The sequence below is a fragment of the Ursus maritimus genome, unplaced genomic scaffold, assembly GCF_017311325.1.
Source record: "Ursus maritimus isolate PB19 unplaced genomic scaffold, ASM1731132v1 scaffold_36, whole genome shotgun sequence".
NCBI lineage: Eukaryota > Metazoa > Chordata > Mammalia > Carnivora > Ursidae > Ursus > Ursus maritimus.
Genome location: NW_024426230.1, coordinates 23729003 through 23755407, shown reverse-complemented (window position 1 = coordinate 23755407; position 26405 = coordinate 23729003). Strand labels below are relative to the sequence as shown.

The window sequence follows — 26405 nt, the reverse complement described above, 5'->3', positions numbered from 1 at the left end:
CCTTCGAAATTCCATATGAATTTTAAAATGGGTTTTTCTATTCTGTAAAAGAAAAAGTGGGATTTTGATAGAGATTGCACTGATTACGTAGAGCAATTTGGGTAGTATTCATCTTAATGTTAAGTCCTCCGACACATGAGCACAGGCTCTCTTTTCATTTATTTACGGCTTCTTTCATACATTCCAGCAATGGTTTATAATTTTCAGCATATGAGTCTTTAGCCTCCTGGGTTAAAAATTTATTCCTAAGTACTTTATTCTTTTTGATACCATAGTAAATGGAATTATTTTCTTAATTTCCACTTCAGAGTTTTCTTTCTTTTTTTAAGATTTTATTTTTTAAAATAATCTGTACACCCAAAGTGGGGCTCAAACTCACAACCCTGAAATCAAGGGTCTCCTGCTCTACTAACTGAGACAGCCAGGCGCCCCTACTCGGGAGTTTTCATTGCTACTGGCAGGAAATGTGACTGATCTGGTGCGCCATTTTGTACCCTGCAACTGTTGAATTTGTTTATTAGCTTGAGCTGTTTCGTGTCTGTGCGCGTGTGATCCTTAGGATTTTCTACATATAAAAGTGTATCCTCTGTGACCAGAGATCATTTTACTCCTTCCTTTCCAATTTGAATGCCTTTTATTTCTTTCTATTGCCTCGTTGTGCTGGCTAGCATTTCCAACGTTATGCTGAATAGATGTGGACATGCTTGTCTTACTCCTGATCTTGAGAGAGAAGTTTTCAGTCTTTCACTACTGAATATGGTGTTCGCGGTGGGTGTTTTTTTTTTTTTTATATATATATATATGGCCTTTATTATGTTGAGGACGTTTCCTTCAATCTTGAGTTTACTGAGTGTTGAATTTTATCTGATACTTTTTCTGCATCAGTTGAGATGACCATCTGGTTTTTTTCCCTTTCATTCTATTAGTGGGATGTATTATATCGATGGATTTTCATATGCTGAACCACCTTTGCATTCTGGGAGTAAATCCCATCTGGTAATTGTACATAATCCTTTCAATATGTTGTTGAATTGATTTGCTAATATTTTGTTGAGGATTTTGCATCTCTATTCATAACAGACCTTGTTCTGCAGTTCTCTTTCCTTGCAGTGTCTTTTTATGGGGTTGGTAGGAGGGTAATGTGGGCCCATAGAACTAATTAGGCAATGTCCCCTCCTCTTCAATTTTTGGGAAGAATTTGAGAAGAATTCGCATTAATTATTCTTTAAATTTTTGGTAGGACGCACCGCTGGTCCTACAAGGTGTGTTTCTAAGCCAACGTCCCTCCCCTCCCCCCGCTCCCCACAATATACACTTGCATTTGGATCTGACCACCCAGAATACCTCATTCGAACACCTCGGGGTGTTACTCTGATAAACTAGCAACAATAGGCTTTAAAAAGAGAGAAATGTCACCGAGAAACATCACCAAGCTCCCGGGCTCCAGAATTGCCCTCAGGAGGGCAACAGGCCCCGGGCTGGGTGGGCCTCTGAAGGGGAGGAAGCACGGTCACCGCCTGGGGAGGAACCAGGGTGCCCTGGGGGGCAGCTTCCAGCTTCACGACCGCGGTGGCTTCTCCCCAGCCAGCGACTCCCCTCAGTCCCCTCAGTCGCACCAACGTGTGCCCACTGGAGTGCTGGGCAAGCCCTTCCCCTGAAAGAGGGCGAAAGGCAGAGGTGTTGTGTGCCAAGTGTGACTCGTGGGAGTCAGCCGGCCGGGGTCACGTCCCTCTCGGAGCTCTAATGGGCCCAGCAGATGGTGCCAACAGGAAAAAGGAAGCTTCTTGACACAAGCTGATTCCTGTCAGGTTGCTCTCCCTGCAACATTTTCTTAGTCTCCTCGTGCACAAGGATCACGGACAATGGAAACGTGTCATAAAACTTGTAATTAGACAGAAAAGCAATTTTCTGTAGGTTCCTCTGCCTTTTAAAGTCAGTCTCTCCCCCTCACCACGACCCCCCCACCCCCATTGTTCCTCAGGCACTGGTCTGCGTTTCCAGTAAGAAACTGGCTCGGCCACTTGTGCAGAAAGAGGAATTAATTTAATATTTGAATACTCAACTGACTGGTTCTCCTTGGGAACAAGGAGCCAAGCAAACACCCGAGAGAGAACAAGGGAAGGAACAAAATGGCACGAAGCCCGAATGTGAAGTTCCTCCCTCGTCCCGCAGCACCCTGGACGTGCAGCCACGTCCTCTCTCCGGGTGAGTCACGGCCTCCCACGCCCAGCACAGTGTGCACACATTTTCGGAAGAACAAGTCAAGCAGGTAAAACGTTCCCCTGCTGTCAATGTCATACACCGCTCAACCCCGCTTCAAGATGGAAGGAAGACAGAAGCAGGGTTTCAGCAACGCGAGGTTTTACATAATCCCACAGAAACTAAGGCTCCGCAGTAAGGCGGATATTTTGAAGATTGTGAGTCCTGTGAATATTTCCATCTACAAACGTGAAAGTGCGCACAAGCTCCGAACAGAGAATTTGTGTTTTGTGTGAAGGGGAGGGGCGTCTCTGCAGAGCGCTGGACCTGGAAGAGACGATCTAAGACGCTCTGGAAGGTCTGAGTGCCTCTTCGAAATCCAAGACGTAGGTGAATAAACACTTACGCTGTCCCCATGTCTAACCCCCCCACCTCCGCATCCCTTCCACCTCCTACCGCTGAAACGGAGAAGAGGAAGTGAGAATAGCATCCCAGCAATTCAGCACTGGCTCAGAGACTAAAGACCAAAACATGGTTGTAACATTAGCCAGAACGGCTATGGTTAAAAATCTAAATTGTAACACCCAACATTCAAACATTCTAGCCACGGTTATATCAGAAACATGATTTCTTACGGTAGAGACGGGCTGGTGAAAACCCTTGTGGGTCTGCAAAGGGGTAAACTTACCCACAAGGCTGCTGTGGCCCAAGCTCTGCTCTTGGTGAACGCAGAGCTTCCTCTCCCCCTTCATATAAATAGAAAATGTCCCAGATAGGCTTGCAGCAGGGTCGTCGCATCGTTATCATGATGGTTCTTCTCAATAAACACTTACTAGGCGTCCACTTGGCCAGCACTGACCTGACCAAACCTATTTCAACTTCCCCAAACCACCACTTGGATGGCGAACATATCCAGGAGCATGGCTTCATCACTGTTCTGGAATGACTCCCTTGGAAATTTCTATATAGGTATGTGCTGCTTTTGACACAAGCTTTCGTGGTAAGGAGGCACTAAAATAGAGGCTTATAATTAGCTCTCTGGGGAGGCAAATGTGTGGTAGAGCAGAAAGCAGGAGAAAAGTCAAGACAGGTATTGCAGAAACACGGCATGGGAGATGTTTAACATACAATGTTTGGAAGCGTGGGCAATCCCACCGAAGTGCGGGAAGCGAAGGGCGCCCTATGACTGCAGACCTTCCTTGTTATCCTTTCCGTGCGTGTTGGCACATGGTTCTGAAAGTGTCCTTGCCACTTATCTCCCACCATTCAGTCTTGGAAACCTGTGGTAGGCTGGGGTACGACACACGCGGTCCTGCAGAGATCACGGCTCCGTAAGGGTAGCAGTGTGTCTACTCAAGTCTGCCTCCAGCCCGAGGCCAGCACCTGGCTCCAGGACCGGCTCTCGATTCATGGGCCCTGAATCATATCCTTCCTGACCTCCCCGCTTGTTACTTCATCTTTTGACATCTCAATCTAAGATTAGCTGTCAACGTGAAGCCCTATTGTCTTTAAAGGTCAAGCACTCTGCCCCTGCACACAGAACCAGCCTCGATACAGGAGTAGACGCTTATTAACTTCGGCCCTGTCCTTGTCTGCGTGTGGCTTACCGCACATGGAGTTCTCGCTGCCTTATTTTCCAACCCTTCCTGCCTTCCCTGACAACTCAGAGAGGTGACAGGCAGTACCAGGACTTAGGCACTGGGCCCTGGCCCTGTTCACCCATTGCGAGTTTTTTCCTCCTTAAGCTTTGTTACTCTCCTTCATACATTTGGAGACTGTCTCGCACCAGCTTACTCTCACTCGGATGGACCTAACTGACCATTTTCTCTCCTCAGCTTCTGAAAACAGAAGTTACAGTGGAGTTGAGTCTTGGTTAAGCTGAGGCTTTTTGCCACCCCATGACTATCTACAGTGGTCCGGGTGACGAATACAGATGCGTCCCCAGAGTAGCTAACAACGGCACCAAGAAAATAATATGCTCTCCAGGAGTGTTTCTTCATCCCCTCAAATACATGAGGTTGTGTTTGAACCAGGGTCGGAGCAGTGTTTTCAGGGTACGAATCTGATGGGGTGATGTTCAACAAAGCTGTCTTTTGAGCAAACTGACAGTTCTAACCAGTGTCCCTTACACCCCATCTCTTCATAGTGAGACAAACCTTACACAAATTTTAGTAGCTGCGTGCTTCATACTGCATCCTACAATAATATGATTTTGGAGTTGGACTGAGTGCAGTATTTTATTCCCTGCAAAACCCAGGAGCATAAGGGAGCGTCCATATGATTCCCAAATTTCAAGCAAGTGACAGTTTGCCTGGCTTTATTCTCCTTTGTAAAATGAGTAAATAAACTAGTAAGTATAGAATATTCAAAAATAAAACTCAAGCGGAGCTAAAACCTGCTCAGAGGATTTTAACATGCAGACAAACAAATCAAAGTGATTTGTATATTTTTCAGCCCAGCCCAGGACTGGATCAGCAAGAAAAGGGTAGGTAACCTTTGACACAGAAACCTCTTTTATTTTTTTTTATTTTTTTTAAGAGTGTGGGGAGAAGCAGAAGGAGAAGGAGAAGGAGAGAGAGAGAATCTTAAGCAGGCTCCATGCCCAAAGCAAAGCCCGAGGCTGGGGCTCAGTCTCACCTCCCCGAGATCATGACCTGAGCCAAAATTAAGAATCAGACGCTTAACCAACAGAGCCAGCCAGGCGCCCTAGGAGCCTTTGACGATGACATTGCTCTGCAGGAGGAGCCCCCCAGAAGTCACCTGCTGTAAATGTTCCCCAGTGCTACTCATTTCCTTTATCTTGTCTTCACGACTCCCACCCCCAGGCGAGCTCTCTTGTATCTGATGGTATACAGTGCAGCAGTCGCTGCCTTCACCGTTGATCCTATCTCCTAAAAGAGCCCCATCTCTAGTAGTTCAGGGGCAGGAGAGAAAATACTCCCCCCTCCTGTCATCCCCAGAAGTAGTGCTGGGGAAAATACAACCAACCAGGCGTGACACTACTAAACTGAGATGGGTGCACCCACAGGTGCGGATTTCCTAGCCGGGTGTGGGAGGTGATGAGCAAGCTCCCAGCTCGTGGGGAAACATAAATCACATAACTGTGGTACTTCCGAAGCTCCAGACTCTAACCAGAGAGCTGATCGTTGTGTCAATGAACATTCCACCTGCTTTTTATCACGCTGATCTGTTCACTTACAAAACTAAAACTTCTAGGATTTCTCCCCAGAAGCCATAGGTTTCCAAAAAAAATGTGGAGAGTTTCACCAGAAAGAGAACACTGGCTTGAAGAAAGCATTTTATTTTCATAACGTTTTTATTTATAGGTATTCATCCATTATCTTTATGTGAGATAGGTTATTCAGAATTATTTTCATAAAATTAAAATGCAACATATAAGAGGGAAATTAAAGCAAAACTGCAAATTGTGGTCGAAGTAGCTGGTGATGATGGTAAATTTCAGCACACTAGAAAAGTCTCTCTTGATTCCCTTTTAGCCAACCATTATGTGCCAAACAGATATCATGCTGGATGCTTCGGGGATACAAGAAGGCAGCATAATAAATGGCCTATAACCTCAAGGCATTTTTTAGTTTAATTGGAAAAAACAATGATATATAGATGTAGATATAAGTATCAACAATTCCAGGGGCACCTGGGTGGCTCAGTCAGTTAAGCATCTGACTCTTAATTTTGGCTCAGGTCATGATCTCAGGGTCATGGGATCGACCCCCACATCAGCCTCCATGCTGGACGTGAAGCCTGCTTAAGATTCTCTCTCTTCTTCTCCCTCTGCTCCTCCACCCTCCTTCTCTTAAAACAAACAAACAAACAAACAAACAAAAAAACGACAAAAAAACAAAAAACACCTCAACAATTCTAGGACATGAGCAATGTAATGGCCAAGAATACAGACCTGGAGCCAGATTGCCTTGGTTTGAATCCCAGCTCCGCCACTCAAGCCAGGTTTATAGTGAGGCACTCACCTGGGGCACAGAATTTAAGAGGATGCCAAAAAAAACTCTGTAATCAAGATAAATAATATTTTAATGCAATATTTTAAAAATTCATGATGCACAAAATAGCAGAAGTTTAAATACAGCCAGGCTCCAAAAATGCTATGCCAAGTCACACTGGAGCCCAAGGCAAAAGAAAAAATGTGCATCTCCATCTGCATATGTCGGTGTACTTTTTAACGGTTAATTTTGTCCCAGGACATTAATGTAGTTGAAAAATACTGAAAATTGAAAAATAGACATATTAAAATTCACATTATTTTAAGTTTAAGTATTTTATTTTTGCCCCAAACAGAATTTGTTAAAAATTTTACTTTCCTGGCTTTCAAGGAAGCAAAGTCATCACTTACTAGCTTTGAAACCCCAGGTGAGTTTCTTGACCTCTCTGTGTCTTAGTTCCCTCTTTTGTAGAAAGGGTAGAGGAAACAGTGCCCCCTCACAGGGGTGCTGTGAAGAATAAATGAGTTAGAACAACCCCCTGCCTGTAGCAAATTTTCAAGGTAAGCCTTCGTAATTGCTGTATCTTCATCATGTAGGCGGTGTAAGTTCTAGAAGATCAGAGAGGGCAGATCAGCTCCAGCTGAGATGACTCCTCACTCACGTCCGTTACAGCCCTCTTAGGAACGCGTGCTCCATGGGGAGCTAGGACTCCGCGGCTTGTTCACCACTGTACACCCTGCTTTATAGCAGCTCGGGTCCCCTAACAGGCACTTGATACATACTGTTATTGGGTAAATGATCATCAGAAAGCAGTTATGGGTTTATGAAGATCTGACCTTCCCTCTTCCAGTGACTTGCCAATTTTACCAGAATCCAGCCTTCATCTGTGTGGAGTGAACAAAACCTGCAAATTCCCCCAAATGTGGATTCTTTGCTTCTTGGAGTCAGCATCTACAATGAATTTTTAATTAACATATGCTTATTTTATTATGATTTTTTTTTCAAGATTTTATTTATTTACTTGACAGAGAGACAGCCAGCGAGAGAGGGAACACAGCAGGGGGAGTGGGAGAGGAAGAAGCAGGCTCATAGCAGAAGAGCCTGATGTGGGGCTCAATCCCAGAACGCCCAGATCACGCCCTGAGCCGAAGGCAGATGCTTAACGACTGCGCCACCCAGGCGCCCCTATTTTTTATGATTTTTGAGTATAGCTAATATACAATGTTACATTATTTTCAGATGTACAGCATGGTGATTCAACTTGTCTATACGTTACATTATTTCACCACGAGCGTAGCCATGGTTCGTCACCCTACAACGCTATCACAGTACCGTTGACTATATTCCCCATGCTGTGCTCTGTTTCTATGACGTATTCATTCCATCACTGGAAGCCTGTATCTCCCTCTCCGTTTTACCCGTTTTGCCCATCCTCCCACCCGCCTCCCTCCAGCAGCCATCAGTTTGTTCTCTGTATATGTAGGTCTGATTCTGCTTTCTGTTCACTTATCCATTTTGTTTTGGGGTTTTTTTTAGATCTCACATATGATATTTGTCTGTCTCAATCTGACTTATTTCACTTAGCATAATACCCTCTAGGTCTGTCCATGTTGTCGCAAATGGCAAGATCTCATCCCTTTTATGGCTGTGTCCTATTTCATCGTATCTTCATTTTCCTTATCCGTTCATCTATGGCCGGACACTTGGGTCGCTTCCGTATCTTGGCTCTTGTAAATAATGCTGCGGTAAACATAAGGGCACACATATCTTTTCAAATTAGTGTTTTCATTTTCTTTGGGTAAATATCCAGTAGTAGAATTATTGGATATGATATATCCGTTATTAATGTTTAGCATATGCTTATTTTAAATGTATCAGTGAAATACTAGGCTCTAATACCAGCGGAGACACGTCACCGAAGCCACCTTACTGGCCAGATTAGAAAGCCTATAGTAAGTGGGTTCTACTCAAAGAAGCAGGAACATGGGACTCAATAAGAAACTTGATTAATGGATTACATACTATTTCACTTGTAACACAAATATTTGCTTCCAGCTGGAGTGGAAGTCCCATATTAATTAGAGCTAGAATTGCTGACTTGGTTTACAGAACATAGACAAGAAACACTCCTCATTCCTGATGCTAAAAAGTTGGAATGGGAAAGGAGGGAGTGACATTATTCATACCAGAATAGCTCACAATGCGATTGCATCTCTTATGAAATGTTAAGAAATCACAGAAGATAGTGACACCAAATACAAATCCAATTAACCCTTCTATTTGGCCGCCGATAGCATCCTAGCACTTCTATTTTATTTTCCCCCTTATTAATTTTAAATGTTATTGACAAGACTTTTTTAACCTATGAGTTTTTTATTTCCCTCCTACACCTTGTAGTGACCCCTCTCCCTTCTCCTGTCTGAGTGAAGAGCAGTTTCTGTACTTCCTTGTCTCAAAGGAGGTTATGGCAGAGCAGAAAGCACAGTGCCTGTGAGATGCTTCCCTTCTGGCCGTTGTTTTCAAAAGCTTAAGCTGTTGATTAATACATTGGGGTTGGGGGGGGCTGTAAGGGAAACATGAAGAAGGTGGAATGTTCATCAGACTAAGCCATCTGGGAGACGAGAGAGAGGGACAGAGGTCTATGCATTCCTCAAGCATCCGGGACCAGAGCCATCGCCATACCAGGGCCCAAGGACGCGACCAGATCTTCAATGGCTTAGCTTTGCGGCACCCCTGAGGAGACAGAACCCTAGGCAACAGTCTTGCCAAAGGTCTCCGTGCTTCAAGTGCCTCAGGGGAGGAAACAGAACCAGCACGATCGAAGGGACTGCACCGGCCAGGAAAATGTGTGTGTCAGCAGTCACCCATACAGTTCAGTGACTGATGACCAGAGGGCCTCCCCCCATATCTGGTCTCTCTGAGACCCTGGGCTTCCAAACGACTCTTGGGGTGAAACGGCTCTAGAGAAAGTCAGCTCTGTCTGGGGATACGTTTGCTGCTCATTGCTTAGGAAAATGAGAAGTTGAAATTCAGTGAAATTCATGAAAAAACTCAGCATCTCTTGCCTCTGAGATCTGTGGCCTGGGATTCACACCTGCAAGCACCGAGTATTTAGAGCCCATACTTGAGAAGATCTTTCTCTACGTTAAGTTAGCTGTGTCCACTCTGGGAACATACCCCAAACCCTTGACTCTAGGTCTTAAAATCTCTACATACAGCTGCTCTTATGTGAAGGGGTATAGCAGGCTTACTTCCAGACCATTCTAGACAGAGACCAAATAGGAACAGAGGGAGCATCTCTTTGAAGACAGGAACATAAGATGGCCCAATCTAACACTTGGTTGCAGGCAACAGAAGTAAGCCCTGCCTAACTTTATCTAAGCTGGAATGTAGGGGAAGGATGTTGAATAGTTCACAGGATGGATGGGAGGGCTGGAGAACAGGTTCAGGAAATGGGCTGGAGGTCAAGAGATAATGAGCAGTAAGGACCACAGCCAAGGTCGTGCCACAGGACAGTGTGCATGCCCACTGCTGTCCACAGCATGACACTGTCACAAGTGGCTTCCGGACTAGCCTTGAATCTTTTCTTCACTGCCTTGATATTCAAAATCCCAGAGAGGAGACTGTCTGAGCCTAGGTCCTGCACCATACCCTAGGTGTTTGCGGTAGGGAGAGAGGGATCACCCTTGATGCAGTGTAGACCCCTGCCCCTCCCCCATACTACATGCAATGGGGAACTCCCTCCAGAGCAGAAAATAATGTGGGTGAGAGCCCACCACGTTCCCAACCACTTAGGGAAAACGAAAGGGTGTCAGAGTTCTGAAAGCTTCAGCCTGAAGTCAACTACCTTAGAAATGTAGTCCCTTTATTTCCTGGAATCAAGCCCTGCGAAAGCTTTACGTAGGCTCATAATTTCACTCCCAGATCAATTTGTAACTCATGACCCTGATTCCTGCCATGCACTTTGCCCTGTTCATTGGCCCTGGATTTCTTCTTCTGTTGATTTTGGATTACTGAGGCAGTCCCCCAGGCTCAGGGACTGAAATGCTTGGTAGACACCTAAGTTTAGAACAATCTTTTTACTTTACCTCTCACCTCTGACCTCCACCCTGAAGCACATTGGTCATGTTGGCTTCCTGGTGAAGCTGAGACGGAAGATAAACTAAAGTACTATAGACTTTAGAAAGTGTTTTTATCTCCTAACATATAGAAGAACTAAATTCTCAGAAAAACAGAAATATGGTCGGGGTTTGTTGTTGTTGTTGTTGTTGTTGTTGTTTTAAGAATTTATTTATTTGACAGAGACACAGCAAGAGAGGAACACAAGCAGGGGGAGTGGAAGAGGGAGAAGCAGGCTTCCGGCTGAGCAAGGAGCCTGAATTGGGACTCGATTCCAGGACTCTGGGACCATGACCTGAGCCGAAGGCAGACACTTAACCGAGTGAACCACCCAGGCACCCCTGTTTTTTAAGCTCTTCAGAAGCAGGAAAACACTATCCTTGATACAGCCAATGATAAGACCCAAGCTGTGTTTGAAGATTCAGTAGAAAACAGAGAACACTTTATAAAAACAGGAAGAAAGATGCTCACAGACTATCCCCAGATCCACTCATGTGCACAGGAGGAGGATGTCCAAGGGATCTGACAATGGCCAGGGACATATCACTCCCATATCTGTGAAGGCTCCTCGCTGCTTCTCCAGCCTTGGGCAAGGGACACCGTGTGCAGACAGAGCCGGTGTTCTAGGTGGAACCAGGAAACGAGTCCTCTCTTACATCTGACACAACCTCAGGATCTGTGTCTGACAGAAGCAGCTTCTTTTTTTCCTAGAGGTTCATCAGGATCTAGGACAGAGGAGACAAATGTTCTGAAAAGGGAAAAACTCGATGAGGTCTACGGGGACATTCAAACCTACAGCTATGCCACAATGAGTGTTACAAAGTCTTAGAAAGTATTTATAAGCCATAAATGATCAATATGCAATAAGTGCTTATTAACAAAAAAAGGAAGAGTTTGGGGGCGCCTAGGTGGCTCTGTTGGCTAAGCATCCGACTCTTGGTTTTGGCTCAGGCCACGCTCTCAGGGTCATGAGATAGATCTGAGTTAGGCTCCATGCTGGAGAGATTCTCTCTCTCCCTCTGCCCCTCCCCTTCTCCCGCTCATGCTCTTGCACTCTCTCTCTCTCTCTCTCTCTAATAAATAAATAGTCTTTCAAAAAATAAAAAAGAAAACGTTTGGAAATCTTAATGAAAGTCAAAATCTTTTCAACGCTTCTTGTTTTAATTTTCCTTAACTTTGTCACTTTGTTCACTCCGTATTCAAGGGTCTTGTGCTGTTAGCTTGGCCAAAGGAAAAGCAAAGTCCCCCCTAGGCTGTGCCTCTCTGTCCTGTCCCCAACCAGTGTGTAGGTGACTGTGCCAGTAAGCAGGACCTTGGGAGCTGCAGCACCAGTGGCCTCAACGTTGGCCACTGGCCAAGAAGAAACAGGTTCTGGCGGCTATACCTGAGGTTTTGGAAAGCTACTTTGTACCCATCCCTGAGGTGCTGTGTGTAAGCCTGGACAAGAACAGGCATGCTTCTGCTGAGTTCTGTGGATGTGTGGGGAGAGCCTGCTCTGGGCCGACTCCAGGTTAGGCTCCAAAATGGGAAACCTGAGGCAAAAGGAAGAAGTCCCAAAGAGAAACGAGCAAATTTTAAAATTCTAAGGGCTCCCATAAGCCACAGGAGACTATGTCTCCTCCCAGTCCCTTCCCTCATGGCTGATCACCCTGCTAAAGAAACTTCTGCCGTGGGATACCTGGGTGGCACAGTCGTTAGGTGTCTGCCTTCCGCTCAGGGCGTGATCCCGGTGTTCTGGGATCGAGCCCCACGTCAGGCTCCTCCGCTGGGAGCCTGCTTCTTCCTCTCCCACTCCCCCTGCTTGTGTTCCCTCTCTCACTGGCTGTCTCTATCTCTGTCAAATAAATAAATAAAATCTTGGGGAAAAAAAAAAGAAAGAAACTTCTGCCTCACGCAGCAGCAAGAATGTTAAAACAGAGGAAGAAAGTGAAATGACACAATTGTCTCATTTTTCATCAGAGGCGAAGCTTATGTATATAGCATTTATAAGTATTATACAAAATATAAAATATTGAAGTTCTTCTCATTTTCCTAAATATGATTGACAAGGGCTGAAGGTCACAGAATGAGGCTTTTGTATGACTCACATTTATTTCTTTCTGTTTCTTAGCTGTCACACTCACCCATAATTAAAGGCCTTCCAGCCTATTATTACTTCAGAACACTAGCATTTCTCAGAGGACCTCCCTACCCCAAGGAGTTTTTACTCTATCTCCAAAGAAGATCTAACATTCTCAAAGAGTGAGTCAATTTATCGGGTGAGCGAAGGCATAAATTACTCAGCCATCCATCGTTACAGCTCAGATCTGCATGGCGCTGCAGAGATTTGACATATCACACAAGGTTGCATCTGAAGGCAAGCTTTGTGCTGGTCAGAAATTCCCAGGATGAGTTTTACAAGCCACGATGGAGACCCTCATACTTCTATGGTTCTGGTCTAAGTTATTGACCCTTGATCATGATGTTTTAGCTCTCAGAAAGAAGTGAAAATGACTCAGGTTTCAAGGTGGAAATGTAATCTAGGAGTTTGGAGAAATCTAGGTGCATAGCATATTTTAATTTATAAAGATGCTCCAGACTCCACCAGTGCTCCTTTTGTGCTCAGCAGATGCCCCTCCTGCGTCATCGAGAAGGGGAAAGGCACCAACACTGATCACTCTCTATTTCTCTACTTTCTGCTTCCGAACTTATAGTCTCACTCACCTCCAGCCTTCCGGCTGCAGAAACGCGGGCCCCCCTCCAAGGCCCGCTGTGGTCTTCCTGATACTGTCGCCACCATCCTGAAACCTCAAGCTTTCAACAAGCCCCATTCTCTTCACTCCTCAGTTTCTCCTCTGCCGCTATTTCCCCCTATTCCTCTTCTCCCTAAGAAAATGATCAACACTCTTCATCCTGAAGAACCATCCGTTCCCTCCTCATCTTCTCGCTGCCAGTCTCCTCGAAGGCACTGGCCTCTCTCTCTTCATCATTCACACCTCAGCTGAGTACCCCTAACACTGGCCTTTTTTTCCTTTTGGATGTTTACTTCTATTCTCACGGTTTCACATGTTACTTATAAGTCGATTATTCCAAAGATCTATCTTTAGCCCTGAACTCTCTTCTGAATTCCAAACCATTTCTAAGTGCATAATGGTTATATCTGGCCAGGCATACCAAAAGCACCTAAATAAACATGTCTGAATCCAAACTCATCAACTCAAATTTACACCGCCAACCCCACCCCCAGCAAACGCCTGCATCTTATCAAGCTAAGAGTTATTGTCAAATACCAGAATTCTATAAGCAAGAAAAGACTACAGTTATCATAAATAACCACACACATGCCAAGCAATATGGGGGGGGGGGGATCTGTGACAGCCATAAAACAAACAAGCAAACACAATGAAGAATAACCTAAAGGATTATTGAGTAGAGCAACCCCAAAGGAGCAGCAGAATATATTAAAATAGTGACTTGAAGTGATGTCTTAGAGACAACAGGTGAAGATCAGACATGTCTAACAATTAAGAAGTCATTAGCTGATCATACTTGCTTGGATTTAATTGGCTTAGACCTACCATTTGCAATTGAAGAGATCAAAAGACATCATTACCTGGACTGCAGTATTACTGCTGGCAAAGTGGATCTGCCTGTTGGGTCTGCCCAACACAGCAGGAAAGTTTGCTTCTAGAAGAATATATGATTTACAGCTTTCCATTCTCACTTTGGGTAAGAGCAGACATCACAATAAGCTAGCCCTCAAAGTCCCAGGGGGAAAAGCCAGGAGAAGACGCATCTCAAAAATCTGCACTGACTCCATGTGCTAAACAGAGTTCTACGCATCACGAGTTACAGTCACTTGCTGCAAGTGACTCCGAGATGTAAGAGAACCGGATTCCGATCAATATTCATCAGTTCCCAGCTCTAATCTGTATATTATTCAGTGACCTTTGGCGAATGACTTACATTTTCCGCGATGATTTCCAGATCTAAAAAAGGACCGTCTCACGGTTAAAAATCACTTGACAAAACCAAGCTCAAGCTCGAGTGATAGTTAAGTGCTCGAAATTCCCAGCCCTGCCAACCGACTCGTAGAATGTTCAAATAGAACTTTACAGTTGCCAAAAAATGGAATAATGTGAGCGTATACTTCTAGGAAATGTCAGATGAGGCAATTTGGAAAATCCACCTGCTGTGCCTAAGCCTGAATCTGAAACAATAAACGGTCCATTTTTCTCTGGAAGTTGAGTCCTACTGAATTAATCTTGTTACAAGACGAACGCCTGAAAGTAAATATGATGAATCACTCCTCCCACCATGTTTCCCTCTCGCGGCGCCAGCAGTGGCTCCCCGCTCTCTCTGCAAAGCGCCCTAGCGAGGAGCCAAACGTCTGCAGCAAAGTGTGACCAACAGATGCTCGTTTCCATAACTGGCACTTTTCCAACAGCCAACCCCAAATTTAATTAGCCACTTATCTGAAGCAGAAAGGGCTTTCTGAAGCGCTCCAGCAAGCTCTGCTCGTTCTTGCCTCCGGCGCACGCCCTAGCCCCGTGCGTCCTCGCCCAGAGTCCTCGAGGCGGGCAGAGCGGCGCGGGACGGGCGCTGGTTCCTACTGCAAATAAGCAGTTCTCGGAAAGGGTGCGCGAGATTGCTCTCTGGGGAGAAAGAGCAACGTTCTGTGGAACCGCAGCCCGCGCACGGCCCACGGGAAGGACGCGGCAAGGAGAGCTGCCCGGGTAACTCGGCGCCGGCGGGTCAGCGCGTCCACTGGGACCACCCGGCGTCGGGCTCCCCCCGACCTGCAGCCAGATCCCCAAGTGGCGGCATTCATTCAGTGCCGGCTGGGAATACCGTCACGCTTCACTCTGCTGACCCTGTACGCAGTGAGGCCTGTCATAGCTCCAGATCCCTTGGCACAAAGGAACCGTCTACATTCGGTCCTCTTGCCAGCTATCTGCCGTGAGATGGGGTCTCCAGGAACTCATGCGATCACAGGACTCCACCATCACCTCAGGGGTCCTGTTGGCTCAGGGGGCTGGTGTCAAGCCGAAACAGAAGGTGTATAGGCCCATGAGGTGATGGCAGATGGTGTGGGAGGTCAGGCCCGGCACCACCTGCTGTGGCTGGCTGTGTTCCTCTTGCCTACCCAGCATCCTTTGCCCCGTCTGCTGGAAGCAGAACTCCTCTTGGTGGTGGTGAACCCATGCATGTGGTTCAGTCAGCCGACCCTCCCCAGTGTACCCCAATCACTCTAGGACCACAGCCACTGAGAGAGAGTTGGACCCGTGACCCATGTCAAGCCAGAGACCTCTGAAATCTGGGTTCTCAGAAAAGGCTTTCTCCTGAGTCACTGCGCTCAAGGAGCGAGTCTTGCTCACCACTTGGAGAATCTGTCTACCAGGTGGAGGTAGGGGCCCTCCGGTTCCACACCATTGGAGCCCTGGATCCAGCCCTGCCTGGAGCCAAGCAAGATTAGCCTGGATTTCACTTCCGTAATCTCATCAACTCCTCCTTTCGCTTACGCTGTAGAGGACGTAGTTCTTTCCCTGAGAGCTTCCCTGCTGAGGAACACCTAACCTCATCCCCTTCCCAGCTTCTGCCTAACTCTTTTAGATGATTATCTTCCTTCTTCTTGTGGTCTTTATCAAAAAGTTTCCGTATTCTCCCCTCCAGCCCTTTAAACTCAAGTCGAAACCTAACTCTTAAAGGGACCCTTCCTATATTAACGCATACCTTCCAAAGACCGGGTCTTCAATGTATGCATATGTGGATACCTTCTATCCAATAATCACATCCTATGTGCTCTTCCATAAGACCTATCCATGCTGTAACACTGCTCTTTAGCCAAGAAGTTTTAATTATTTAAAAAAAAAAAAAAGAGGATCCTTATTTTAAAATGTCCTGCCTATTAAAAATGGGCTCCCAGGGGAAAATAAAGTGAGGCTCCAAGGTGTTTTTAAATAAATACTAATATTTGAAAGCTTATTATATGCCAGGCAGAGTGCTAAGTACTTTATACGCGTTTTTCATTTATTCTTACAATAACCGTACATGCCAGGTACTTTTATCTCCCATTTTAAAGAAGTGGTATTAAGACTTCAAGAGGTTAAATCATCCGCTCAAGGTCACACAGCTGGTAGACCGAAGCAGCTGCACCGACTGTGTTCAGAGGCCTTTCTTACCACCCCTTAGCCCCACCCACACCCTAGGGACCAGGCATTTGCCTTCTTGGAAATGCCCCCAGGGAGGCTCCCTTTGCGGTTCCTCTGCACAAGTAACTCAGAAATAGCAGCTCAGAGTCTGCCCTGGGTTAACTCACGGCGTTGCTGCTCTCACCCACCCAGCCTGGACTCCCTTCACCCTGCAGCCGGGTCCCGGGTGGTCCCGGGGGCCGCCTTCATACTGCCTGAGCCGCATTAATCACTGAAAAGCGTGCATGGGGACTAAGTAGGTATTCTTCTAATGAATATGCAATCGTCCAAGCATCTTTACGAATATCTAAAGTCCTCTTGGCTCTTCCGTCCATGGTGGCGTTGAGGCCAGGAATCACATCTAATAATCTAACTTCAAATGTGTCACATAAGTGCTTGGTACCCACATGTCTTTATTACATAGATAATGAATTCTGTTTCTTTCTGCGATGAACGAGTTGTACATCCTTATTTTAAGCACTAGTACAAGTTGCAAATGTTTTGTTTTAAATATCATTCCACAGAAATCATTCCCTGAAATTTAAATGTTTTACTCAGAGAAGGGCACCTCAGTCCCTTCATCAGCACCCCGTACTTTTACCCAAGTAGACTAGAATGTAAATGAGAAAAGTAGGGAGAGCATCTTAGAAATAGGTACACGGAGTGGGGCAGGTGGTGAAAAAAGTGGAGAGAAAATCCTCATCAAAAGTAAGCATACCAGGGATGCCTGGGTGGCGCAGCTGGTTAAGTGTCTGCCTTCGGCTCAGGTCATGATCCCAGAGTCCCGGGATCAAGTCCCACATTAGGCTCCTTGCTCAATGGAGAGCCTGTTTCTCCTTCTGCCTTTGCTGCTCCCCCTGCTTGTGCTCTCTCTCTGTATCTCTCTCTCTGACAAATAAATAAAATCTTAAGAAAAAAAACCCCACATAGAAAAAAATCAGCTAAAAATTAAAAATTATTATCTCAGGGGTGCCTGGGTAGCTCTGTTGGTTCAGCACCCGACTCTTGGTTTCAGCTCAGGTCATAATCTGAGGGTCATGGGATGGAGCCCCGAATTGGGCTCCAAGCTCAGCGTGGAATCGGCTTGGGTTTCTCTCCTTCCTCCTCTGCCCCTCCCCCTGCTTCCTTGCATTCTATCTCTCTAAAATAAATAAAAAATATTTTTAAGGAAATTATTATCTCAGGAGAGAAGGCAATCTCCCCCCCCCCATACCCCCTCCCTCGACCCCACCTCTCCTTCACAGGAGTGAGAGATTTGTGTGTGTGTGTGTGTTTGTGTGTGTGTGTGTGTGTATGAAACTTTGCAGAACTCCAGGAGCCAGCCTCCAAGGTGACTCTGAAAACGCTTGTCTGGTGTTGTCCTCTTCCAGTGAATAGGTCTGACTTGTGTAATCAATAGACCATTGTGTGAAATGTGACTTCTGAGGCTAGATCATAAAAGACATCGCAGCTTCCACCCTGCTCAGTTGACCTGCGGGAGGCCACTTGTCATGCGTGAAGATACGCAAGCAGCCCTGTGGAGAAGTCCACGTGGGGAGGAACTGAGCCTTCCCGCCGACATCCAGCACCAACTCGCCAACCATGAGAATGAGCCACTTTGGAAGCAGATCCTCTAGGCCCAGACAAGCCTCCAGACGTCTGCGGCCATGGCCACCACCTTGACTACAACCTCGCGAGAGGCCCTGAACGACCCCAGAACCACCAGAACTGAGCTTGTCCCAAATTCTTGGCCCACAGATAATGATATAACTGTTTATCGTTGTTTGAAGCCATTGAATTTTAGGGTAATTTGTTACACAGCAATAGATAACCAGCACGAAAGGTGATTTAAGTCTATACAATGTGCTCACATAACTTTGATTTTAAAACTCCTAATCTGTGTGATAATATTTTCTGGAATCCTCAACCGACATCAAAAGTTAAGATTATGGACAAAACGATGGGCTGTAAGTTCAGCTTGTATATACAAGAAGCACAGTGTTTCAGACCTGGCACATCAGTACTTAAATCTCAAGAGGAGAGAAAGCAAGGATACTTGCATTCAGTCCTTAGTTCTGTTTAATGTTTAGTTCACCTTCAGCCTAGCCAAGAATGCAGCTGTAAAAGGGGGTATATGTACTGGGGGGGAGGGACGCATCATGATCATATGTCCGTGATTAGAGGGGAAAAATCAGCGTTTAAAAGTGTAAAAGGAATATGTTCGTTAAATCAAAATATCGGTAGATAAAACTTACTTGAAATCCAGGCGCTGATAGGACCACAGCTCACACTGTTCACTTCCTTCCCGTCTTTTTCCTACCCGGTCTTGCTTGTTTTGTTCAGCACTAGGAGTTCCTGACGATGAGAAAGGATGAATCAATGCTCAAACCCAGCCTTAGTAATCCGTGCAAAAGCTCTGCTTGGCTACATGTTTTTCTTTTAAGATTCGTTTTCGAAGGTACAGAAATGAGTTATAAAAATGTATGTGGGCATAAATATGTATAAAGTGCACTTTAATAAAATACTTAACAAGCATTCTTCAGCACTTCCTGTGTACCCACACCAGAGCAGCTGTTTCCGGGAATCCTGAAGAAGATAGTTTCCGCCCACAGAGTCTAAATCTTACTTTGTACCACCACTCGGCTAACATCAAAACTCATTTGTTTCATTGTGAGCAAGAGGCCATGTTGCTATAGTCATTTACTGTAACGGACAATTTTCTAAAAATGTAGATATTCCATTATTCTATAATGCATAGAGATCGTGAATAGAATCTCTACTTTTTTTAAAAAAAAAGGATTTCTAGTTTTCACCTCAGTGCTGGAGACAAGAAATACCAAGCTGGCGTATATAGGATCAAGTCAGGTGCTCTGTCTTCAGTTAATAGTGAGAAAAACCACCATTAGTTGAGGGCCTACTTGGTACTCATCATTTTACAGGGATTATCTTGCACCCTTACCATAGCCTCAGAAGATAATATTAACCCCATTTTACGGAAAGGGAAAATGTGGTTCAAAAGGGCTAAGTAACTTGAGGGGCACCTGACAGGATCAGTCAGTAGAGCATGTGATCCTTGAGTTCAGGGTGCTGAGTTCAAGCCCCACATTGGGCGTACAGTTCACTTAAAAATAGATAAATAAATAAATAAATACATAAATAAATAAATAAATAAAATCTATTTTTTTAAGGGTTAAATAACTTGCCCGAAATCACCAGCTTGTCAATCCTGGAGCCTGGACTGGACGCTCAGTCTATAACTGCGAAACCTTTGTTCTTCTCATAGCACCACCGGACCTATCAAACAGGGCCCTTATTTTCCATCTGATCCCCAGGCCTCCTCTTACTTGCACCAAGGTAGCTTCACAAGTCTTTGTCCTCCCGCAAGAAAACTGAACTCTCTCATGAGGAGCCATGAGGTGAGGTCTGTGGGAGGGGTTGGGGATATAGAGGAGACGGACAGTTCTGACCGCCATACCTCAGCCTTCTCCACACAGATGGAAGCAGAAGCCAAACACCTTGTCCGGATCTTTGTTAAAAATTCATAAGTTCTTGAAACTAAAAGGGAAAGGTTTTACTCACGAGAGTTAAAATATTCACAGAACAGAGCGGATAGAGTAACTTAATCTTATTACTTAATCTCTTTCATCTTATCTGGTTGCTTATTTCCTGGGCTAACAATTTTTCTATGCTTACAGTCACGAGTTGATTTCTTTCCATTCAAAACTATTCATTCCTTGGTGTTCAGTGCAGTACCCTTCCCTCTCTATAGTTGGAATGAGGGGCTTAAACACTCCCACTCTGAGCAGGGTCATTAACTCTTCAGATCCCCCCCCCCCAGCTCCAGAGCACTCATGTACCAGACACCGTTCTTGGAGATTTGAGGGGCTTTACTTCTTGAATGCAACTTCCTGTCTGGCAGATACTGAGGCGAGGACTCAAGCTTGGTGTCCCTCCTTCACACACAACTCCTCCCGTCAGGGACTTGTTTCAACAGTGGTTTCTGAACACCTACTAATCACCAGGCTGGTGATTGTCAGTGTAGTTAGTCAGTGGCCGCTACTCTCCTGGTTCGGCCGCGGGTCCAGGGAGTGAATGAAGACAATAGCCAATGCTTGTCTCGAGAGCTAGCACTCATACAGTGCTCAAGGTGGGCCAGGCACAGTTCAAAGTGCTTTACTCACGTGAACCCATGGAATCCAACACCAACCTTCATTTTACAGGTGAAGAAACTGAGGCACAGAGAGGTTAAGAAACTTGCCCAAGTTTACACAGCTTTTAGAGCCAAGTTCTGAACCCTGGCTGTGGGGCTCCAAGTCTACATCCTTAAACACTGTGCTACCCCGGTTCTCATGTGATTGGGTTAAGGGTAGGCCAGGAGTGTTATTATCCAAAATGGTAAAGGTCACTTGTGTGACTACATTATGCCTCTCCTCGTCCTGAGCAGACAAATGGTTAAAATGAGCCGCTGTGTGTTCTGTAATTCTGAGCAGTTCTGTATGTCGAGTGCCTCCGTCGCCTAGCAGAACGTAACTGCTGACTCTGCCATTCAGAAGAATCGCACGAAGTGTGAAGTGGCAATCATTCAAAATTGACAAGCTTGGAGACACGCAGAAAGTCAGGCCTGTTATTACTATTTAATGGAATCAAGTATTTAGTAGACTTGGTAGAAAGTATTACAAGAATGAATCTCAATAAATCAGCAGATTCCGGGAATAGTTTGGAGCTAAGTATCTTCAAAGTACTCTACATATAAGAAGTGAATGGCTATTCCTGGAAACTAGTTCCTTAAGTCGACAGGAGAGTTTTAGATCTCTTAAAATGTTTATTTTTAGAAAGGTTCAACTGGAGTAAAAGTAATTTAAACCTTAAAAAAACTTTCAATACTATATGGTTCTAAAGATACAACACAGACTTTTTACACACTGACAAAAATAAATATTAGCTTTCTAATTAGCTATCATATAATTAAAGAAGTGTAACACTGTCACATAAACTAAAAAATAACTACAATTGCATATCAGCTCAATATGATCTGATCCTTATGAAATATTTTTAAGTCTTGACATAAGTATTATTAATTCCTATCTATGAGGCAACATTGTAGACTTGTCATGCTAGACTGAGACTAAAGCCTATTTTGATGAAATGAGTACTAAAAATAGTGTACATTCCTTTCTTGTTCAATTCAATGTGTTGCTGACTCCTAAAGAATGAGGGACACTCAAGGCATTTCCAGTTTGAAGATGTCACATAAAATTGGCATTTCCGTCCTCTTTTCAGAAACCACCCAACAACAACAACAACAAACAAAGAAAATGGGGACAGGAATAAAAATCCCATCTTCTATAAAAAATTTAGAACAGGTGAGGCTCTTAACCACAAAATAGGTAGAAAGAATACCAAAAGCAGTGGAGTTTGAGCAAAGGCATTGAGGGGAGCTGAGGGAGGGCACCCAAGGCTAGCTATCGCCTGAGATGCACATACTGAGGTGAAAAAAGTCAATAGTTGTGTTTGTACAATGAGAACGAGGTAGTATTATGAGTTCAATTGTGTCCCCTCAAAAGATGTGCTGAAGTCTTAACCCCTGGAACTTCTGAATGTGACCTTGTTTGGAAATAGAGTTTGCAGATGGAATCGAGTACAATGAGGCCATACTGGATCAGGGTGGCCCTTGATCAAATGACTCGCGTCTTCATAAGAAGGTAGAAATCTGGACACGGGAGGTAGAGAGGAGAAAGCCATGTGAAGCTGGAGACAGAGATTGAAGTGATGTGTTTATTTACCAGACAAGAAACACCAGGGTTGCCAGCAGCCACCGGGAGCTAGGATAGAGGCATGGGACAGATTCTCCCTCAGGGCTTCTAGAAGGAACCAACCCTATCAACACCTTGTCTTTGAACTTCCGGCTCCCAGAATGGTGAGAGAACATACTTCTGTTTGAAGTCACCTGGTCTGTAGTACTTTGTTCAGGCAGCCCTAGCTCTCTAATACAGACGGGTAGGCTGGAGCATGAGTGTCCCTGGACCAGATTTGATTTTGAGTAGTAGAGGAGGTGGGACTAGAGTAGAATCCCACAAATAAGCCATATTCACAGAAAGTCACATGTTCATGAGGAGAGAAAAGAGACTACACTAAAAAGCTCTGTAGCGGCTTCTCTTCGTTGGCTGGGGAGAAGAAAAGGCTAAAATGTCTCACATGCAAAATCCTGGGTCAAAAGAAAAGTTTTTGCTGATGTGGAAGGCGTCCGTGGCCCCTTCACAACACAGACGTCCTATAAATACAGTTAATCTAGGAAAAACTCTCCTCATTCAGAGATGAGGAATAAAAAAGGAACCAACAAAGGCACAAAGACAAAAATGAAAAACAGAAAAACAAAGGCAGATGAAGAGTCACCATGAAAATGTTACCTCAGAGCAGATGAAAATGTTGAACACACATTGTGTCTTAAACGTTTAAAAAATGTAACAAAGCCATTGTTTCCACAGAAAAGACACAAAACAAAGAAACAACAACTCAGAGAAGTGGGGGTGAGATGACTAAAAGAGATGAAACAGAAGCTGATGAGGAAAGAAGTGAAAGTAAAAGAAAAAAGAAACCGGTGGTAGAGATGTATGCAGAACTGGCCACAGGGCAAGGGTGAAAAGACAGTACGGGGGCGCCTGGCCGGCTCAGTTGTGGAACATTGATCTCGGGGATGTGAGTTCAAGCCCCACATTGGCTGTAGAGACTACTTAAAAATAAAATCTTAAAAAAAAAAAAGAAGAGTATGGAACATAGGTCTCAGAAACGAGAAAAAGCTACAAAACGAAATGTAAATACAGACAAAAGTGCCCAGGGAGAAATTCATAAATATAAAAGCAAGAGTAGGCATTTCAGCTTGCAAAAAATAAGAGGACCTGAAGAGAACAGCATCAATAATGGAAGAGAACAAACATTTAAAGATATTCTTCAAAAAACTTTCCTGGAACAAAAGGCAAATTGAATCCACAGATTGAAAGGGCATACCCTAGCGCACAAAAATCTTGACTTGCTATAGTTGTAGACAGTGGACTGGACTTTGAAGATAAAAGATTACTTTAAAATAAAGATGCTTTGGGCAGCCAAGGTGGAAGGGTAGGGGGGAGGAGGAATCAAGTCATTTAGAAAGGTGAAAAATGAGATTAGCCTCAGATTTCTCCACGATGACATTCACTGTTAGAGAGTATAGCAGTCTCTCCCAGAGAGAAAATATATACTCCAAACTGTCATTCACTGCTGAAGGCAATCAGCAATTTTGAACATGCAAACACTCAGGGAATATTGTTCCCATGAGCTCTTTCTGAGGAAACTATCAGAGGGCAAATTTCAGTCAACCAAGACAGATGGAAAACCCACAGCAGAGAGCTGCCTGTGAGCATTGAATCTGTTTAATTGTTGCACTTGAACTAAAGCAAAAATGGAATTACAGTTACAGAAGCAAGTGCAAAGGCCGTGAACTCTGACAAAGTGAAAACAATTTGAATAAGAAAGTTGAGAGGGGAATGAAGAAAAGGTAAGAAGTTAAAGAATACTGATTTCTCTCTCTCTCTCTCTCTCTTTTTTTTTAACCTGGGACCAAAAGTTTTCTTTAAACTCAGAAATTAATGCGAATATAGGCATAATTAACAGTTACCAAAGAAGATAACAGAACTTTTTTATTATAATATGAAATGGGTAATAGATAATATGGCTAAAATTATGTGGTAAAAGAAAGGGAAGGGAGATAAAGAGGAAATAAAATAATCTCATCATTGTTGTCAGTAGAGAATTAATAAACATCAGCTAAAGAAATAGAGGATTCAGAATAATATCAACTATCCTTTCTAAAGTTTATTTAAGTAATCTTGATCTCCAACACAGGGCTCAAACTCGAGACCCCAACAAGATCAAGGGTCACACGTTCTTCTGACTAAGCCAGCCCGGTGCCCCATAACAACCATCCTTAACAGACAACACTTAGACCAAAAAATATCTGAACTGTAACAGCAATGAAACACTCCAAATCAGATCTTAGGGGTACAGCTAAAACTGTGGTCCCAGGGAGTCTCACAGCCTTAGGTAATAGTTATGTCTACATAAAAAGGAAAGAAAAAATGAAAACTTTAAGCTCTGACAACTCAATATGTTAGGTTCATTTATCCTTGTTTTTTTCTTCTCTAAGGAAAACAAAATAAAGCAATAAAGATAAAAGTAGACATTAACTAAAAAACAGAGAGAAAATAGAAATAAATCCCAAGAGCTGGTGCTTTAAAAATAAAAAAAGGCAAATAAGCCTTATCTAAAAAATCAAGGGGAAAAGAGAAAACTCTTGAACATGCAAAATAAATGAAACATAAGGAAAACTAGTCACAGACGCAGAAGAAATTACAACATTCAGAAAGTTGACTTTTCTCAATCTTTCAAAGAAGTGTAAAAAATCTTAATGATACAAATACTTATCTAAGGAAGTATAATTTAACTGAACTTCCCAAGAAGACACAGAAAATCTAAGCAGATCAACTATAGAGAAGAAACAAAAAGTGGTCAAACAGCTCTTCCACTCAAAAAGCACACAACCCAGACGGCTTCACTGGGAGGTTCTAGTAAACCAATGGGTCTCTTGGGGCGCCTGGGCGGCTCAGTTGGTTAAGGGTCTGCCGTAGGCTCAGGTCGTGATCCCAGGCTCAGTCATGATCCCTGCTGAGCAGGGAGCCTGCTTCTCCCTCTCCCCCTGCTGTGCTCTCCCTTGCTCTCTCTCTCTCTCTCAAATAAATAAATAAAATCTTCAAAAAAATGTTTTTAAATTAACATCTCTGGGAGGTATCGGTAGTTTTTAAGCTCCCCAGGTGATTCCAGTATACAGTCAAGGTTGAGAACTACAAAATCAAATTGTCAAAGACATGTATGATGCTATTTAAACTGCTCCTTTGTGTAGAAAATAAAGGAAATTATTAATTGTTAATAATTTACAAAGTAAATTCTTTGTAATATTACTATTAACAATATTGCTTTGTATGCTAATTGATAATAATAATTAAGCATTTATATTAAACATAACTAATAATTAACTTACAATAATGTTATTTTGTAATAATATCAATGACTATAACACTGACACCAAAATATGATAAATAGCACCAAAAAGACCACTACAGACCAATGGCACTAAGGATCAATGCCAAAAATCCTCTATTGACTGTCAGCAAACAGAATCCAACATCACATTAAAATAACAATACACCAAGTAGGTTTCTTTCTAGGAATGCTGGTTTGTTTTAATGTTAGAAAATCTATGGGGGCGCCTGGGTGGCTCAGTCAGTTAAGGGTCTGCCTTCAGCTCAGGTCATAATCCCAGGGTCCTGGGATCGAGCCCCACATCAGGCTCCCTGCTAAGCAGGGAGCCTGCTTCTCCCTCTCCCTCTGCTGCTCCCTCTGCTTGTGCTCTCTCTCTCTCACTGTCAAATAAATAAGTAAAATCTTTAAAAAATGTATCTCTTTATGAGGGGTGTCTGGGTGGCTCAGTCAGTTGAGCCCAACTCGGCAGGGAGTCTGCTTCTCTCCCTCCCTCTGCCCCCTCTTACCCCACTTGTGCATACTCCCGCGCGCTCTCTCTCTCAAGTAGATAAATCTTTTTTTTAAAAAGGAAATCTATTACTGTAACTCACTATAATAGATCTAGGGAGAAACATATATATATAGTCATCTCTTTGGATGCTATTAAAGGGTTTGATAAAAATACAGTATCTTTTGATTAAAAACTCTCGCTAAAATAGTAGATGGATACTCCCTTAATGTAACAAAGATGATCTCTCACCCAATCCCAAAGCTGTATAATGGAGACACACTGGCTCTTCTACCCATCAGGATCTTTATTCTTGCCCTGTTCTCATTAAACACTTTGCTCCCAGATCTTCCCAAGGCTGATTCCTCCTCCATGTTTGGAACTCTTTTCCTCTGAAGGGCTTCCCATGACCATTCAATGGGA

The 26405-nt window shown here is 44.0% G+C and overlaps 1 long non-coding RNA gene across 5 annotated transcripts in view; it reads right to left on the bottom strand.

The window, feature by feature from the left end:
* Window positions 1-19037, bottom strand: part of LOC121100301 — a 40387-nt gene extending 21350 nt beyond the window's left edge. For 2 of the 5 annotated variants that reach the window (XR_005832056.1, XR_005832055.1), the window contains exon 1: window positions 18679-19010. This is a non-coding gene — a long non-coding RNA (uncharacterized LOC121100301). Of the gene's footprint in view, window positions 1-7696; window positions 7896-10694; window positions 11000-18678 lie in introns of those variants that run through there. The other 3 variants (XR_005832054.1, XR_005832053.1, XR_005832057.1) reach the window with 3 other exon arrangements.
* Window positions 19038-26405: the final 7368 nt, after the last annotated feature.